Source organism: Candoia aspera, chromosome 10 (assembly GCF_035149785.1).
Source record: "Candoia aspera isolate rCanAsp1 chromosome 10, rCanAsp1.hap2, whole genome shotgun sequence".
In the NCBI taxonomy this organism is placed as follows: domain Eukaryota; kingdom Metazoa; phylum Chordata; class Lepidosauria; order Squamata; family Boidae; genus Candoia; species Candoia aspera.
The window spans coordinates 13,805,060-13,820,826 of record NC_086162.1 but is presented as its reverse complement, the minus strand read 5'-3'; the positions used below and the strand labels follow the sequence as shown (position 1 = coordinate 13,820,826).

Genomic DNA, 15,767 nt, shown 5'->3' with positions numbered 1-15,767 from the left:
GGAACTGAAATACACTTTTACAGTGAAAACAATACCTGTAAATGCAGTTCACTAAAAAGGACAATCACATAATATAAGTTGGTTGCAGTTCCACACAACATCTCAATGTTAAAGTTGTATAAGTATCACAGTCTTGTTTAAAGAACCACCCACCCTATTGACCATTAATGAAAAAAGGAATGCACATAACTCATTAATATTTATCTCATTTAAACAACTATCATCTTAAAAGACTTTTCAAAATCTTACATGTGGTATGATATGGTGCTCAGACCATGAGACTTCTTTAAAGCTTAAATTTAGACAGAAGAAATCAAGATAAATTACAAGATGACATCTACAAAGCAGCCCCTTTAACATAAAAAACAGAAATACAGCAAGTGTTTTCATGCAGTATTTAGGATTAAAATGCACAGCAATTAAAGGAATGTAATTCCAATTATTAACATTAAACAGAAATATTTACAATTAATCATGAGTATCAGTAAGTATTTTTTATTTTGAAATCCATGACATTACCCTCCCTAAGGGAGAAATACCAGGAGAACAGCTCCAATGAGCAGTGTTCACTTCATCTCAGCATGTAAGACATTTTCTGTACCTGATCTGCTTTGTCTCTCTCCCCCCTCCCCAAAATGCTTACACAAGTGCAGACGGTCCCTCCCCCTCCGAACTCAAAAGTGTCACCGCTGTACCTTTGGTGCCATTACAAAAAAGAACGAAAATTCAGGAGGGTGAAGATCTGCGAGACAGCATGAAAGAGGGGAGGGCTTTCAATCCAGCGCACTCGTCCCCTCGCAAACCAACTGACCAGGGTAGAAGGGGACGGGGAAGAGCAGGAGGCTGCCCCGCCAGCTCGCCTTTTAATCTTCCAACCTCTCCCCCACCCCCACCTTCCGAGGCACCCGCGCGCGCGCTCCTCAATCCAACGCGCTCACCTCACTGAGTCACACCGTCTTCCATCCCATAATCCCCTCCATCCTCTGACCGGGAGGCTGCCAGGCGGGCGCGCGGACACCGCAGCTGCTCGACACGCTTCTCTCCCGAGACAGCCCCGGCCCGCAAGACCAGCTCACTCTTCTCCCCGTTTCCTCCTCCTCCTCCTCCGTTCCACACCTTCCCTGTGCCACCTCCCCGCACCCCCCCCCGCGGCGCAACCACGCCGGACGTTCCTTCCGCACCTCCGAGCGAGGGGCGCCCCTCTCGCTGCCCGGTGGCCGGGCAAAAGGCCAACGGCACCTGAGCGCCTCCCGGCAGCGGCCCCGCCCTGCCAGGAGAGAGAGGAAGACCAGGTCCCTTCTCGCGCCGACGCCAACGGACGCGCCTCGCCTTCTCCGGTCCCTCGGCCGGCCGGTCAGCCCGCCCGCCCGCCCGCCCGCCCGCCAGCCAAACGGACAGACGGATGCCCATCTCCCTCCCCCGCGCGCACGACGCACCTCGCTGAGGTAAAAGCGGGGAGCAAGAAGAAAAGGGGCGCGCGACGGAAGCCGCCTGCCGCCGCCTCACCTGCCTGCCTCCTCCCCAGGCGGGGATGCTGGGCGCCGAGAGCGTTTCGCGAGGGTGCCGGCGGCGGAGGCCCCCAGACGGTCTCGCTGCTCGGCTGGCTCGCGCTCTCCCTCTCTCCCGCACTCACCTCTCCTTCCCCCCCGCCCCATAACATAGTAGTAAGTTTCTATTGGTGGAGAGCAGAAGGCGGAGTTCTTGAGGGGCTCAGCCGTTGGCTCTCGGCAGGGGAGAGGGAGGGGACCAAAGCGAGAGAGAAGGGGAGGGGGAGAGAAGACTGTGCCGTGGAGGGAGCGCGGGACGCGCGGAAGGGAGGGCGGCTTCGTGGGAGACTGAACGGCGGCGGGCGGGCGGGAGGAAGGAGGAAAAGCGCAAGCGCGCAGGATAAAGGCGGCCGGGGGGGGTGGGAGATAGCGAGAGCGCGCGCGCGGCTCGCGCCCTCTTCAAAATAAATGAATCCCAACGGCCATCTGGGTCAGTTGTGAGGGAGAGGTGCGCGCACAGGCGCGCCCTCTCGTCTTCCCGCTGTGGGAGTCGCAGCCCTTTCCGTGGGTCGCCCTGGGACTTCACCTGATTTCCCCCGCCACACATCCACCCACCCCCTTCCCTAAAAATAAAAGGAGGAAATAACGGAAGATAACAATGGCTCAGACGTCTTACCAAAAGGCGGGCCGCCAAGGTGCTATAACAGCTGGGTTAAGCGAGGCGTCCGATGGAGCCTCACGCGCTGCGTCAGATGGCAAAAGCCGCCCAGCTTAAACCGTTTGGGTTTGCAGCACAAACAACCCTGGTTTGCTCAGTTAATCCAGCTTCCTGTGGTAGCATCCCCGTGCCTTACACTAATCCCATGAGTTGCTAGGTTCACCAGACACACACAGCGAAAATGTGGTTATCTAGTGAATGGTTCAGGAAGCAGTCACTAAGAGCCCGTCCGGCCGAGTTTCCCCACAAAAGCCAGCCTGCTGTTTCGTTTTTTTTAAAAGACTTTTTCCAAGCATTTGGTATGCAGGGAGGTACACTGCCTCTGGATGTGGAGGCTCCATCCTTTGTGGCTTAAGGGCTGTTGATAATCCTGTCATCTCACTGACTCGGTGACCTGTGCTACATCTGTGCAGTAACAACAATCCACTGACTGTATTATGCGAAATCCTCTTTTGTCTGCTCATCTAATTGTCGCTTTAATTGCAGGTGTTCCTGAATTTCTCATACAGACACATTTATACAATTAGGTAGCCTTGATGTCAGGTGCTTATTGCCTAATGATATTGCTACACCCACACATGGAATTAGGTCTGGACTAGACACAGCAGCACTTCCTTAATCTGCTTACCAGTATCTCGGGGAGCAACTGCCACATCAACAGTGCTTCAAACTAGAAAGGGGCAGTCCATTCCTCCTGTACATTTTACTTCTGCAGGTTCCTTGAAACAAATACCTGCCACCTTCTTTGGAAAATGTCATGCAACTAACACACCGAGCGCTAAGGAAGTCAGGAAGTGTTGGCCCTGCATATTTACCTTTAGTATATGCCTTTTTTTAAAACCTGTAAATCTGAAACATACTAGCTTGCTCAACTGAAGGAGGAAGTTGTAGCAGAATAAGGCTTTCAAGGGGGGAAAAAACAGCTTCTACCAGACATTTGCTCTGAAGAGTACGACAGTATACTAAGAGCACACATTGGGCAGCTCAAGAGTGATGCATCTGGGCTTCCTGCTATAGCAGCAAAAGGTGAGGCATGAGATTTTTAAGCTATATATTCTTCACAGTGCTAACATAGGAAAAGAATGCATCCTCTTATCACAGAAAGGCATCTGGTGGCTCTCTGTAGTATGTATCACACCACAGGAAAGACTTACACTCAGTCATAAAGCATGAGTGAAACATCTAGGGCTTCCTCTTAACGAAGAATGGGTAAGAAGTTCATGTATTCACACACCCCTAATACACCCCCCCCTACATGAACGTATCAACATTGCAATTTTCTTCATAAATGGGAGACAGCAATTCGAATGTTTTTAAAAAAATCATCCAGTCCAACTATTTTTCTAATACTGACACATTTGTAAGCAGCATGCCATTTGCTGTACACTTGTGCAAAGGGGTGGCATGTACACCAGCAGGGCTATTTTACAAGAGTTTTTAAAAAAGCAAAAAATCCAAGATTCTTAGTATGGAAAGGTTATTACAATGGAAAAGAATTACAATTCTCAATGGGGTGGGTTGTTTTTTTTTAATGATCTCCCTTTTACATACAAGAGACAGCTTAGTCTCTCATACTGGCTTTGCATACTGCACTAATCTATAAATCAAGGTATATAATGGCTGGGTTGACACAAGACAGTAAGCCAAAACCAAAATCAATACGCTATGGATTGGTCCAATATGTGAATCAGGCCTTAGATTTACTGTTTTATTTGTTGCATGTACATCCTGTCTTTTCTCTCTCATGATTATTTGGAGGCCTGTGTTTTGCTGGTTGAGGTTTGACACCCTAACCACTGTACTATACTATCTCTTCACTACATCCTCAAAGATCTGACCAAGTGGCATTCACAGGATCTCACTGCAATATTCTGTAAATCATCAAAAAAAAATGTACAGCCTCACTGTAGCCTTTCCACTGCAACAGCTTTAAATACTCTGCAACTATCTAGAACAGTTTGATATTTCAAAAGGTTACAGCTTTAGAAATGTTGATGTCTTTAAACTAGATATGAAAGGTGCAACCTTACGCATACTGATCCAAAGTAAGTATAGCTGAATTAATTTCTATTTGGACATGTAATATTTAAAATTACAACCACAACCTTAAATAAGAGTTATATCTAAAGCATGAACTCTATGATACCAGGTGTGAATCCAGTCCGGACCACTGTCTCAGGTAGCATTTTTAGCGGTCTGTAACATGCCTGCTTAGTGTAACTTGAGCACTTGAGAAATTTCACTGCAAGGAACAGTAGATAGATGCCACCTTTAAATATGATTACACAATCAAGGGCCTGGATTGCAATCCAAGTATTTTGATCAACTGCAGCACTGAGTTGATCTCATCAGATTTTACAAAGCTCTGCAGGGTCAGTGCTGATTAATACTTGGGACTGGAGGCTAGACTGAGAAATGAAAAGAATACCCTGGAAAAGGCAATGGCAAATAACTTTATGTTGTTGCCAAAATCCTACATGGATGTGCCTGTATACTTCCCAGGAGTCAAGCTCAGATTGAAAGGCGGGGGTGAGGGGGTGTCAAGCAGACCATGGATCCTGTTTAAAAATTATTATTTGAAAGCATAAAAATATATAATACAATCAAAATGAAGCAGAATTGTGTGATTGCACAAGGCTGATCCACTTTCAATCCAAAACAATAGTTTGCTTAAAAATGATGAGATTAAAGCATTTGAGGATAATGGCTTTTGTTTTCTAGTGCACCAAAATCCATGTTGCCTCTTGCTTTTTACCATCTTCATGGTAAGTAGTACCTTAAATTAACAGGGACAATATTTTCTACAGTCCTACTTCAAAGTTTAAAAATGCTACAAGTATGGTTCATTATCCCTACAGTTAAACTTTACATAGAGGAGAGAGATTTGCCAAGCCTCAGAGGAATGAATGAATATGTAAAGGTTTTGGAAGGGAAGCAAAACACTGCCCTTTTAAGGATGTATTATACTCAGCTTTCTTGCCAGAGTATCACTCTGCTCCAGGTCAGCCAATGATTGGAGGCCTGGCAGGTACATGCAAGAGAGATATATCTGCCTCTTTTCTGCTATAGTGCCAAATAAAGCCAACCTAGGCCTATTTTTGTCCTGCTGCTGCTGCTGCTAGCTCCCAACAGACAGTTAGGATGCACATTTCCCAAAGGGTAATTTTTGGAATGCATTTCATATACTGTTGTCTCTGTTTTAAGTAACTGATAAATTGTGTTTTAGCACATTATAAATTTTGTTACTCTAGAACAGGGTTTTTCAACCTTAGCAACTTTAAGATGTGTGGCTGGGGAATTCTGGGAGTTAAAGTCCACATATCTTAAAGTTGCTAAGGTTGAGAAGCCCTCCTCTACAACCTGTCAGCAGGAGAGCTCCTTCATGAAAGATTTTCTATTCTATGATGCCTTTATGCATCCTTCTTCTTTACTTTGAAGTTAACACGATCTAAAAATAAAATCAGCTTTGGAGGGATCAGGTACTCCATGGAACAATGTGTACAATGGTGGTAGGGCTGTAGAAGAAAGGGAAGAACTCTCTCCTATCAGCATGAAAATTGTGAGTGGACTTCTGCTCAGTCAATGATCCTGATAGTATTCTGGATCTAATCCAGCGGTCTCTGTTTATCAATTTTAATCCTACAGTGACTAGATTATGTGCCACCTTGTTTATTTTGATAGGCAGGATATAAATGTGTGAAGTAATATATAATTGCAAGACCCTATCAGACTTTTATTTTGGGGCAGGAGCTGGGGGCTACAGATGCAGTTTTTGCTTGTCTTCTATATTTTCTATAATTCACTAAGAATCTTGTAAATAATATGCACAAATGATTATATTTTATTTTGTTTAATTCATTTTTAAAAATTTCTTTTCCGGGAAGCAAAAAGGAAAAGAAAGTCTGAAAAAGTCCTCTCTTCACCTTCGTCTGTGTGCCAGAGCCAGCTGGCTGCAACTCTGCATTCTAAACATTTTCCCTCCTCTCTTGGGGCTCCGGCGCAGACAGCAGCACGGGAGGTGGTAGTTACTAACAATAGACCACTCATGTTGCAGAAAAACACGCAGATGCAGCCCCCCACATGCTGAAGGCCTTTTATGGAAAAAAATGTTTCTGGTCATGCATATTAATAATGGCGGCCTACTAGAAAGATTTCCTAAAATAAAGACATTTGACTATATTAAAGAGAGTCAGCACTTGACAGCTTCTTGAATGGATGCCATTTGAGGAGGCGTAGCTGCTGCATCCTAGATTCTTTCAACTTGTCATCTAGCACAAAAACAAACATTGGTCATTAAGTAAGGGGTTGAAACAACATGATTACAGCAGTGATTCTTCCTAGGACTAATCATTAAGAGGAGAGAGAGGTGAAGGGATTAGAACGAAAGAAAGAGCAGCCAAGCGCAGCACAGAGCCCAGAGTTTATCGCTCACAAGAAATTATGGGGTGGGCAGTCTTAGCATTAAAGATGCAAAACAGCTATGCTGTGATCTAGATTACACTGGAACACTTTTTTTCCCCAAAGGTATTCCTAAGAAATACTGAATTATTTTATCATTTCATTTTTATATCTGAGGGACAGTCTGGGGGGAAACCATAATGACAGGTTTTCCATATTGGGTCCCATTTTACCTTCCATGTAAGTAGGGATGTCTGCAGGTTGAGGTCAAAAAGGTCAGTGGCGGCCACCATAGCGCAACCAAAGCTCTGCACACACAACACACAAAAAACAGGCAGAACTTTGGTTGCACCATCGTGGCTGCCATCTTGACTTGGTTGACCATACTCTGCAACATCCTGAAAGTATGTATAAAGAGACCTATTATGCCTCAGAATTAAAGGTAACTTTTTTTCCCTTTTGCCACATAATGATTTTTTGAGAATAATTTATATAATCCACTGACTAGGCACAGCAGGCTGTATAACATTTGCATTTATTCAATTTTACTTTAATCTGGCCTTCCCTCTAGCTGTGTCCTCATGATTACATGAACAAATTATTATACTTTTAAGGTATTGACAATTGGCTGAGCACCTCTTAGGGTATTAAACTGACAACTACACTTGAGACCTGTGAACAAGTAGAGTGAGGCAGGCAAGCTACGCCACTTCAAAATCTTTGTATATTTGAATTTGAAGTGTGATCTTGTTAAAAATCATATACAGAATATTTTATTTTTTAACTGACTTTTCTAATAAAAACAACACAAACTTGTGGCATCATAATGACAATTTTTAAAGCTTTTGTGATTCATGAGCTTTTACACAACAATGAATTTAAGATTCTTTGTTGCTTTTGCTACAGAAGATTAACAGAGCTACCTTTTGAAAACTACTTAATGAATTAATAATCAAATTACACAAAACATGAACAAATCTTACTGTTGTATTAGGTCAATACCATCAAATGACTGATCTCTTATCACACTTAGAAATGCTTTTCTCATGCTGATTTCCTGCATGGAAAAATGGGTAACATTAGATGGTAGAGCTTTTACGAAAGAGGTAGAGCCTCTTTTAAATCTGGTCTCCTCCCCAATATCGTTCGCCCCACCTGATGGGACGGAATTCAGCCCATGGACCAGACCTTGTTCTACAATATTTAAAACCGGGAGTGCAGATTTACTGCTGCTGTTCATAGCCTATTTATATGTCATTATATTGCTCAGTACATTTTTGTATGCAAAATTATTATTAAAATTTAAAACCAGTGGCTAAACCTACAAGTAGAAAATAAGTACGGAAGGGAGAATATAAGAAAAAAAAGTATTAAAAATGGTATCAGCCTACTGAAGCAAATGTAATTATTATTTTAATGTTTTATTCATATTCAAATTTCAGCAGTACTGTATTATTGGAAGCCTCCGAGGCCACCAAAAAAAAAAAGTTCAGGAGCTGTAGCCAGCTGGCAGATTTGCTCCCTGGTGCAGCATAACCCAGCTACGTAATATGGCATACAAGTCCAAAAAACGGATTTAAGTAAGAATGACTATAGATTGAGGGAAGAAATCCACATCAACTCTGTATTTTGACAGTCCATCCAGTCTGGTGTCCCATCCACAGCTTGGCATATCCATATACACGAAATAAAGAAGAACAGCCATTCAATCATCTGTACACTGAGCAACCCAATGGCCAGAAGCAAACTCACGCCTACAGCGTGCGCTCCACAAAGGACGACTGCAGCACCAGAAGCCAGCTGATACCTGGTCAAACCTCCAAAGCCCTGTTGGTTGGTTGGTTGGTTGATTAAATTTATCCCTGCCCATCTCCTCCCATTGGAGGAACTCTGGGCTGTTAGTAAATCAAAACAATGAGCGTAAAATATAAATACAATACATAAATATATCATGACTCTTAATAAATATAAAAATAAGAAAAATAAAATCCAAGCGGCAGGAGGGTCTAATACAGTTCATACATGGAAGGAGTGCTCTAAGGTACCAGCCATCCCCAAGCGGAGCTACTCCCCTCTCCGCCCCAAGCGAGGCGGCAGAGCCAGGTCTTCAGGCTCCTCTGGAAGGCCAGGAGTGATGGGACTAGCCTCACCTCAGTGTGTTCCTCAGGGCGGGAGCTACTGCAGAGAAGGCCTGCTTCCTGGACCCCACCAAACGAAGTTCTCTCACAGACGGGGTCCGTAGCATGCCCTCTCTGCACGATCGGGTGGGACGGGTTGATGTAATGGGGAAGAGGCGGTCCCTCAGGTAACCTGGCCTTATGCCATGTAGGGCTTTAAAGGTGATAGCCAACACCTTGAATTGGACCCGGAAGCATCTCTTTTCTTATTGAGAAAAACAAATATAAGGCAAAGTCAGTCTTACAGATGAGCAAAATACATTATTAATTGTAGCGTTCCAGTAATTCCAGAAAAAAAGTACTCCCTCATCATTGAGCTGCTCTTAGTTTGGACTGCTACAAATCACTTAGGAGCATGAGAAGGGCATACAGGCAGACAAGGAGTAAGCCAGAAAGGCACAATCAGCCATGCCTGCCCATCTATGGCTAAACCATGCTATGCCTGGATTGCAATCAGTAAGTCAATAAAAAACAATACTTAAAAGTCTGGTTTGCTATTCTAAAGCAAATTTTAGAAGAGTAATTCACTAACTTCGTTCATGCATCATAGTAAGCCAAAGCCCGCAAACTTGCTAAGCACAATATTTAAGCCCAGAAGTCTCTGATTGGCAGAACTTGTCCAGTATTTAGATTGTCATCTTTCCCGGTACCAGTAGCTACTATACGAAACTAGTCTAATATTTTTAGTATAAAAGAATCCAGAACACTGAAGAGGAGAATTGTATGTTACCCCTAGTTGATTTTTTTTTCTTTTAGTGCACAGCCATTTTCTTTCCAGTCCAAGGAATCAAGATGAATAATAATATTAAAGCTAATAAAATGACTGGCTCCTTGCCAACATACTAGAGAACTAGTGGCAGACTTGCTAAATCTCTGCATTTAAAATTTCTGGGCAATTTTTAAAAATCGTATCTCTAATATTAGCCACTTTTTAAAATTTATTTTTCTTTGTGAAAAGCATTTTCAGATTTGCTGTTAGGCCTTTTGTCTCCCATTCCTAGCAAAACAAACAGTATAACCTAGAATGTCTCTTTGCAACCTGGGATTTTTATAAAAAGGGGGGGGGGAAGCACAGCAGAGCTCATGACAAAATAATGAGAATTGAATCTGACTGCCTCTTGTGGTCTGGAACATGAAAAGTAAAAAGATTTTATCCTGAAGCTATAAATAATACCTCCCATTTACATTCGAAGCTCAGCAAAGAAAAAATGCAGCTCCCGAAAAACAGCTGTGAAGACTGGTAAAAACCCAAAGTTTTGGAGTCTGGAGAAAGTGCTTTACAGTCCTATGCAAGGCAGTTTCTACCGAGGCAAATTCTCCTTGGTGCCCCATTTATATTCCTTGGGCAGGAACATAATTTAGATGGTTCACCGAAGGTACCATGGACCAGAGCATCCCTATTAGAGGCATGAAATCTTTTCCAAGCAGTCATAGCTTTCCTTGATGTCTGGTTCACATCAAGTTTTAGGAGCTTCCTCATGTTCTAGCTCGATTCCCCACCCTTATCAGCACCACAAGCCAAATCCATTCAGTTCATCAAACTGGCTAAAATGTAAAGGCAAGGCCCTTCTTTCTGGAGGCCACTATTTCCATTTTGGAAGGAGTCATGCTTCTTTATAAGATGTAAACTTGTTTCTCCCAAGAAAAACATCTGGGCTGCAATCTGTGCACTTGTTCATAAACAATGTTTGCAAGTTCCATGGTCTGATGAGATTTTTGTTTTTTAAAGTCTTCTCTACCCTATAGAAGAACTGGCATTGACAGACAGCAAAGCTATTAAGTGGAAAGAAATACCAAAGGGCATTCAGTTTCTTCAAAAATGTGTGCCTGTCAAGACCCAGCAGATCAGTATCGGTGTTTTGTACTTATAGGGGATGTTGGAGAAGTTGCCAAATCCTGTGCAGGCAATACACTGCAATCCTCAGGTGAGAGTGACCTCCTCCAAACCACGCAAAAGAAGGGCTGGCCAAGTGGATGAGAGGAAGCACACACGCAACTGGTGCTTCTGCACTCCCTTTAGAGCAGATGTGCACAGCTGCTTTCTGACCAAGAGCCCTGCTGGGACACAGAATGATGGGCTAAGAGTTGCAGTCCCCACAGTGGGTGTGGTCAGGGTGCAGTGGGCAGGCCAGAGCAAAGCCAGTGGAGGTAACTGACTGCACATTTCATTCAGATTAATTCCATACTATTCATATGATGTTCCTTTGCATTTAATGTACTTTCCCTTCTGTCTCATGAATACAACATGGCGACAATTTCTGGAGGGGCAGGTTGTGAGCCTCTGCTTTAGATACAACAGCGATGATGACTGGAGCAAAGAAAAGGTTGACAGCAACTGCTTCTGCCCATTCTGCTAGATATGGTAGAGTGGGCATGGTTGGGGTCCCTTTGGTGACATTGCTTACTTTCTCCATCAGGGCACCTGCCTTGTGGAATAGCCTACCCCCTGAGATACAGGCAGCCCTGATCCCGTTGGCCTTCTGGAAGTTTGTGAAGACCTGACTTTCCCCCCAGGCCCTGGGGACAGGATGCTGATGGAGCTCTGGTGTGGAAGTGGTTTGTCTGATGAGCTGATACTGTGATTTTTTAAGGAGCCTCAGCCCTGTTTCTTCTTAATGGATTAATATAGATGATTTATTTATATTTCTGTTCACCATTCAGAGTGTCTTGAGTAGAGGGACAGAGGTAGGTAGGTAGGTAGACAGACAGACAGACAGACAGACAGACAGACAGACAGACAGACAGACACATTCTTAGCCCTCCTTCTGCATAATTCATTGTCACGCCAACCACAACAAACAGAATATAAGCTTGTCCACAGCAAATCACCTAGCCCAACTGGCTTTGACGCATTATGAGGGATGATGGGAGTTGTAATTGAATACATGTGAAAAGCACCTAGTCAGAAAATGCTGGTTCAGAGCTTTGTGGTCTGTGTGCAAGGTACACTGTTCCCCAACGCTGAAAGCAAGGGTTACCAAAGAATCCCACCTTCCCTAACGTAAAAAGAGTTTTTTTAGCTACAAGTTGTGTATTTCTATGTAACTAATAGTGAAAAGATGGCATAAATTAAATAACAGTTCCTCCATTTAGAAACAAATCAGTTGTGGTCAGGTTTCTCCCAGTGAAACACTACCTCCATGCATTTTATTATTAGCATCCTTAACAGGATGGTAGTTAGTGTTCTTTTAAGTTCTACAACATTCCTCAATGAATAATACCCATCTGTTGATCCAGCTAAGCCTTCTGTTTCCAGATAAACATGGAAAGGTTATGTAGCAAGCCTTTAGTATTGAAATTCAGCACTGGCACACCACATTGCTCCTTCAAATATGTATACAGAAAGGGAACTTAACAAACACGCAGAGGCACTTGGGCAGTAAAACTGAACACTGTCTCTGGCTCAGTTCAGACATCCAATTAAGAATGGTTTAACAAATCATGGTTTGCTACTGAAGGCTTAGTTTCTGGCTTATATTCACATATAAGTCAGAAACTATGACTTCCAATTCACAGGATCTGGGTTCACTCAGAACACTACGCCATAAACCAAACAAATTATGTTACAGAGATGTTATCCCTGATTCTCTTGCTCCACAACAGATTAGTCCAAAAGAAAGCCATTTCAGATGGCTTAACTCCACATCAGCAAATTAGTTTGGGGGTTCCAAAGAACAGCCTGAATAAGGGTAAATGATACAGCAACCTCAGTGAAATTAAACAGATCCAGATTCAGCTAGCATTGCACAGCACAAGAGCTCATCAACACTGCCAAAAAAACCTTACATACACCACTCTGTGTTCCGTGGAAGAGGGATATAAATATGATAAAACAGATGCCTCCCTCTTTAAGTCTTGTGGAAAAGGAATTACTTTAATTCTGGCAAAAGAAGAAGTCAAAAGGCATGAATGAATCTACTGTGCCAACAGATCTGTTCCATTAGCTTCCCCTCTCATACTGCTATCAGAGAAGAAAATCTATCTCACTTTGACCATGTGATTCCATAAACTCTGGGGCACACACTAATATTTCCTTAAAGGGACAGGTGACAAGGCATTTACCCTTATTGCTGAGACTGACAAACCTCTTCAATTTGATTACTGACACAGGAAAAACACTGTCACCTTCACTATCTTTTGCTTCATGGCAGGTTCTACCTGCACTGTTTGGAATGCAATGATTTGAAATGCCCATAATCAGGTTTCTTAGAAATAAATAAGGGAAACAAAGATAAGGGAAGCAGCACTACAGAGTACATACTAGTACCAATATCCCAACTATTGATATAGTACTAATACTATAGATAAAGTAATAGCTACTTACACACTGGCACAGCATTGAGAAACAAAATGAAAATACTTGAGGAACATGTTGTCCAGCAATCATTGTCTTTATAATCCAAGCCACCTTTACTAGACTTAAGTCCATTTACATCAGTGGACACACATTTGTGCAACTATTTGTTAAATAGTTTAACAAATAGTTTAAATACAGCTGTTGGTTAAATAGCTTTATTTAAAAGACTCCCGTGCCATTGCTGCCCCATCGGAATCCTCTAAATGGCTCACAGTTAACGAACATGCAAAATATGTACATTGCATTCACATCAAACAGCCTAAAACACAAAACAGCAAGGCTCAACAGTTTTACAAAGCAGGTCTATAGTCTTAAAAAGCAATCGTGAGCTCTCTTTAGATTAATAGTGATGTCCCTCAACAAATATATCTTGAAAGAAGACTATCCCACCGTTTGGCACCCCGGTGAAAATGGGCCTTGTCCCCAGGTGCCTTCTACCCAGCCTGCAAAAGACAGGAGGCCCAAAGAAATACCAGTATTGTGTTTTGTTGCAGTCCTAAAGCCTACACACCTGGAACAAAACTCAATAAACCAAGGCACCTGACATCTGAATAAAAATGGGAACAGTGTCTTTGCTAAACAGAAGCACTGGGATATAACTGCATAAATAAAGTGCCTATATTTCTGACATAAATTCAGGGTAGATTTCCAACATAAATTCTTTTCTTTTTCTGGACAGGTTTCATATAAATCTCCATGATGCAAATCAGCAATCAAATATTAATGTTTCTACCACATACTTTTCCCATTCAGAAACATGATTTACTGTGTAATATGGAACTAAATGGCTACAAAAAGGAGAACATTCTACAGAAAATATCCACTGCTGTAGAATAACAAACTACCTGCTAGAATTCGACTTCATTTTTTAAAAAACCTAATTTCATCAAAACAATGAATCCAGTCAGCTTTCAGTTACGTGGGAAAGGAAGGACTAAACAACATAAACCAGAAGCACTGAAAAAGGCAGTGGGATTAAACAGAGCATCTGCTTCTGGAAGAATGGTTTCAGCTCATAAGGAATTTCACAAAGTTCATACTCACCAAAAGAGAAGCCAGTTAGAGGAATCCAATAGGTAAGTCATCAGAATCCATCAGTGTGGAATACATGGAAAAGAGAGAAGCGACATATGTATTAGCCAAGCAACGTAGCTTTTAAAAACAGCCATATATACAAGCATTAAGAAATGCACATAGAAGTGTTGTTGTTTTTTTAAGAGGCTAGATGTCCCAAAGAGAGCCACTTTGGGGTAGTGGTTAAGGCATCAAGCTAGAAACTGAGAGACCGTGAGTTCTAGTCCTGCTTTAGGCACAAAAGCCAGCCAGGCGACCTTGGGCCAGTCACTCTCTCTCAGCCCCAGGAAGCGGGCAGTAGCAAACCATTTCCAAAATCTTGCCAAGAAAGCTGCAGGGACTAGTCCAGGCAGTCGCCAGGAGTCAACACTGGCTCGAAGGGACAACAACAACAACAAAAAGATGTCCCAAAGAGATAGATGTTACTAAACCAACCAGAGATGGATAATGGACTATCACTACTTTTGTTTGTTTGTTTGTTTATTTTAAATGGTGGGACCAGAGAGGTTTATAGTCTCTTGTGTGTGATTTCAAACACAGGCAATGCTTCAAGATTCTGCATACATTAGCAGTGGCGGGAGAAATTCTTGCTTTTTAATCCCAGCAGTGTGGATGGTTTGGGGTGACAATCTCATGTATAACACATTTTCAAAAGTCTAAAAAGGAGAAAAGGGATGTAAAGAAACAACAGAGAACCCAGGTGGGGGTGGGATAGCAATCAACCTGTGAAGTGCAAATTGGGAATGTAGGTTGGCTTCGTGCTTCTCTTTTTACTAAGTCTGATTCTGGCCTAATGGCTGTAATAAACTGATTTGATTTGATACTAAGTCTGGTTCAGCCCAGATCGATTATGTAAGGTAAACCTTGTAGAGGTGGGAAAATTAGCACTTCCAGCCAAGCAGTAATCTTTTTGGTTGTTGTTGTTGATTTTTTTTGACATTTAAATATTTTATTGGTAAAGTAAAACAACTAGAAGATATGATGAAGTACAACCAAAAATATAAGATTGTTAATATAATCAAAAAATATATACAAAATAGTAATTAAATGAGTGACATTTGAAGACACTAAAGATATAGCCATAAAGTATTAATATAAAACTAGCTCAATCAGCCAGCAGTAAATCATGTCGGAAAGAACAGCAATAAGTAAATATTCAGCATTTGGGATACATTTTTTAAAGTGTTGGTACAGGAACAATTTACTGATTGCACAGTCTTTTCTATCCTGGATCTGTAACTTTTTCCAGGCATAGCAGTAAATGATTATGTGATTTTGTAAAACACAGTCGGATTAAATTTACAAACAATGTCTGATTTGTACTTTAAGTCTCATGTTTTGTTCTGTATTGCCTAAAGGGGGAAAAGTGAACTTAAAAAACAAACTTATATTTCTCCTTCTAAAATACCAGCTAAGTTAGATAAAAAAGATCCAGCACACTGTAGTGGTGAAGGTATTAGGGTTGTTTTGGGGATAAATCAATCCCCCCTGAATTCCTAGAGAAAAGGCAGGATATAAATCTAACAAATAAATCAGTGTAATGTGAAATAGTATTT

The 15,767-nt window shown here is 42.2% G+C and overlaps 1 protein-coding gene across 26 annotated transcripts in view; it reads right to left on the bottom strand.

Moving 5' to 3' along the window:
* EPB41 (erythrocyte membrane protein band 4.1) overlaps positions 1 to 15,767 on the bottom strand; it is a 122,761-nt gene that overhangs the window by 81,192 nt on the left and 25,802 nt on the right. For 14 of the 26 annotated variants that reach the window (XM_063311966.1, XM_063311983.1, XM_063311970.1 and 11 more), the window contains exon 1: positions 939 to 956. The exons of 1 other annotated variant lie outside the window; for it this stretch is intronic. The gene's annotated coding sequence lies outside the window, so the exon portion shown is untranslated. Of the gene's footprint in view, positions 1 to 938; positions 958 to 15,767 lie in introns of those variants that run through there. 11 more of the 26 variants (XM_063311968.1, XM_063311969.1, XM_063311971.1 and 8 more) reach the window with 1 other exon arrangement.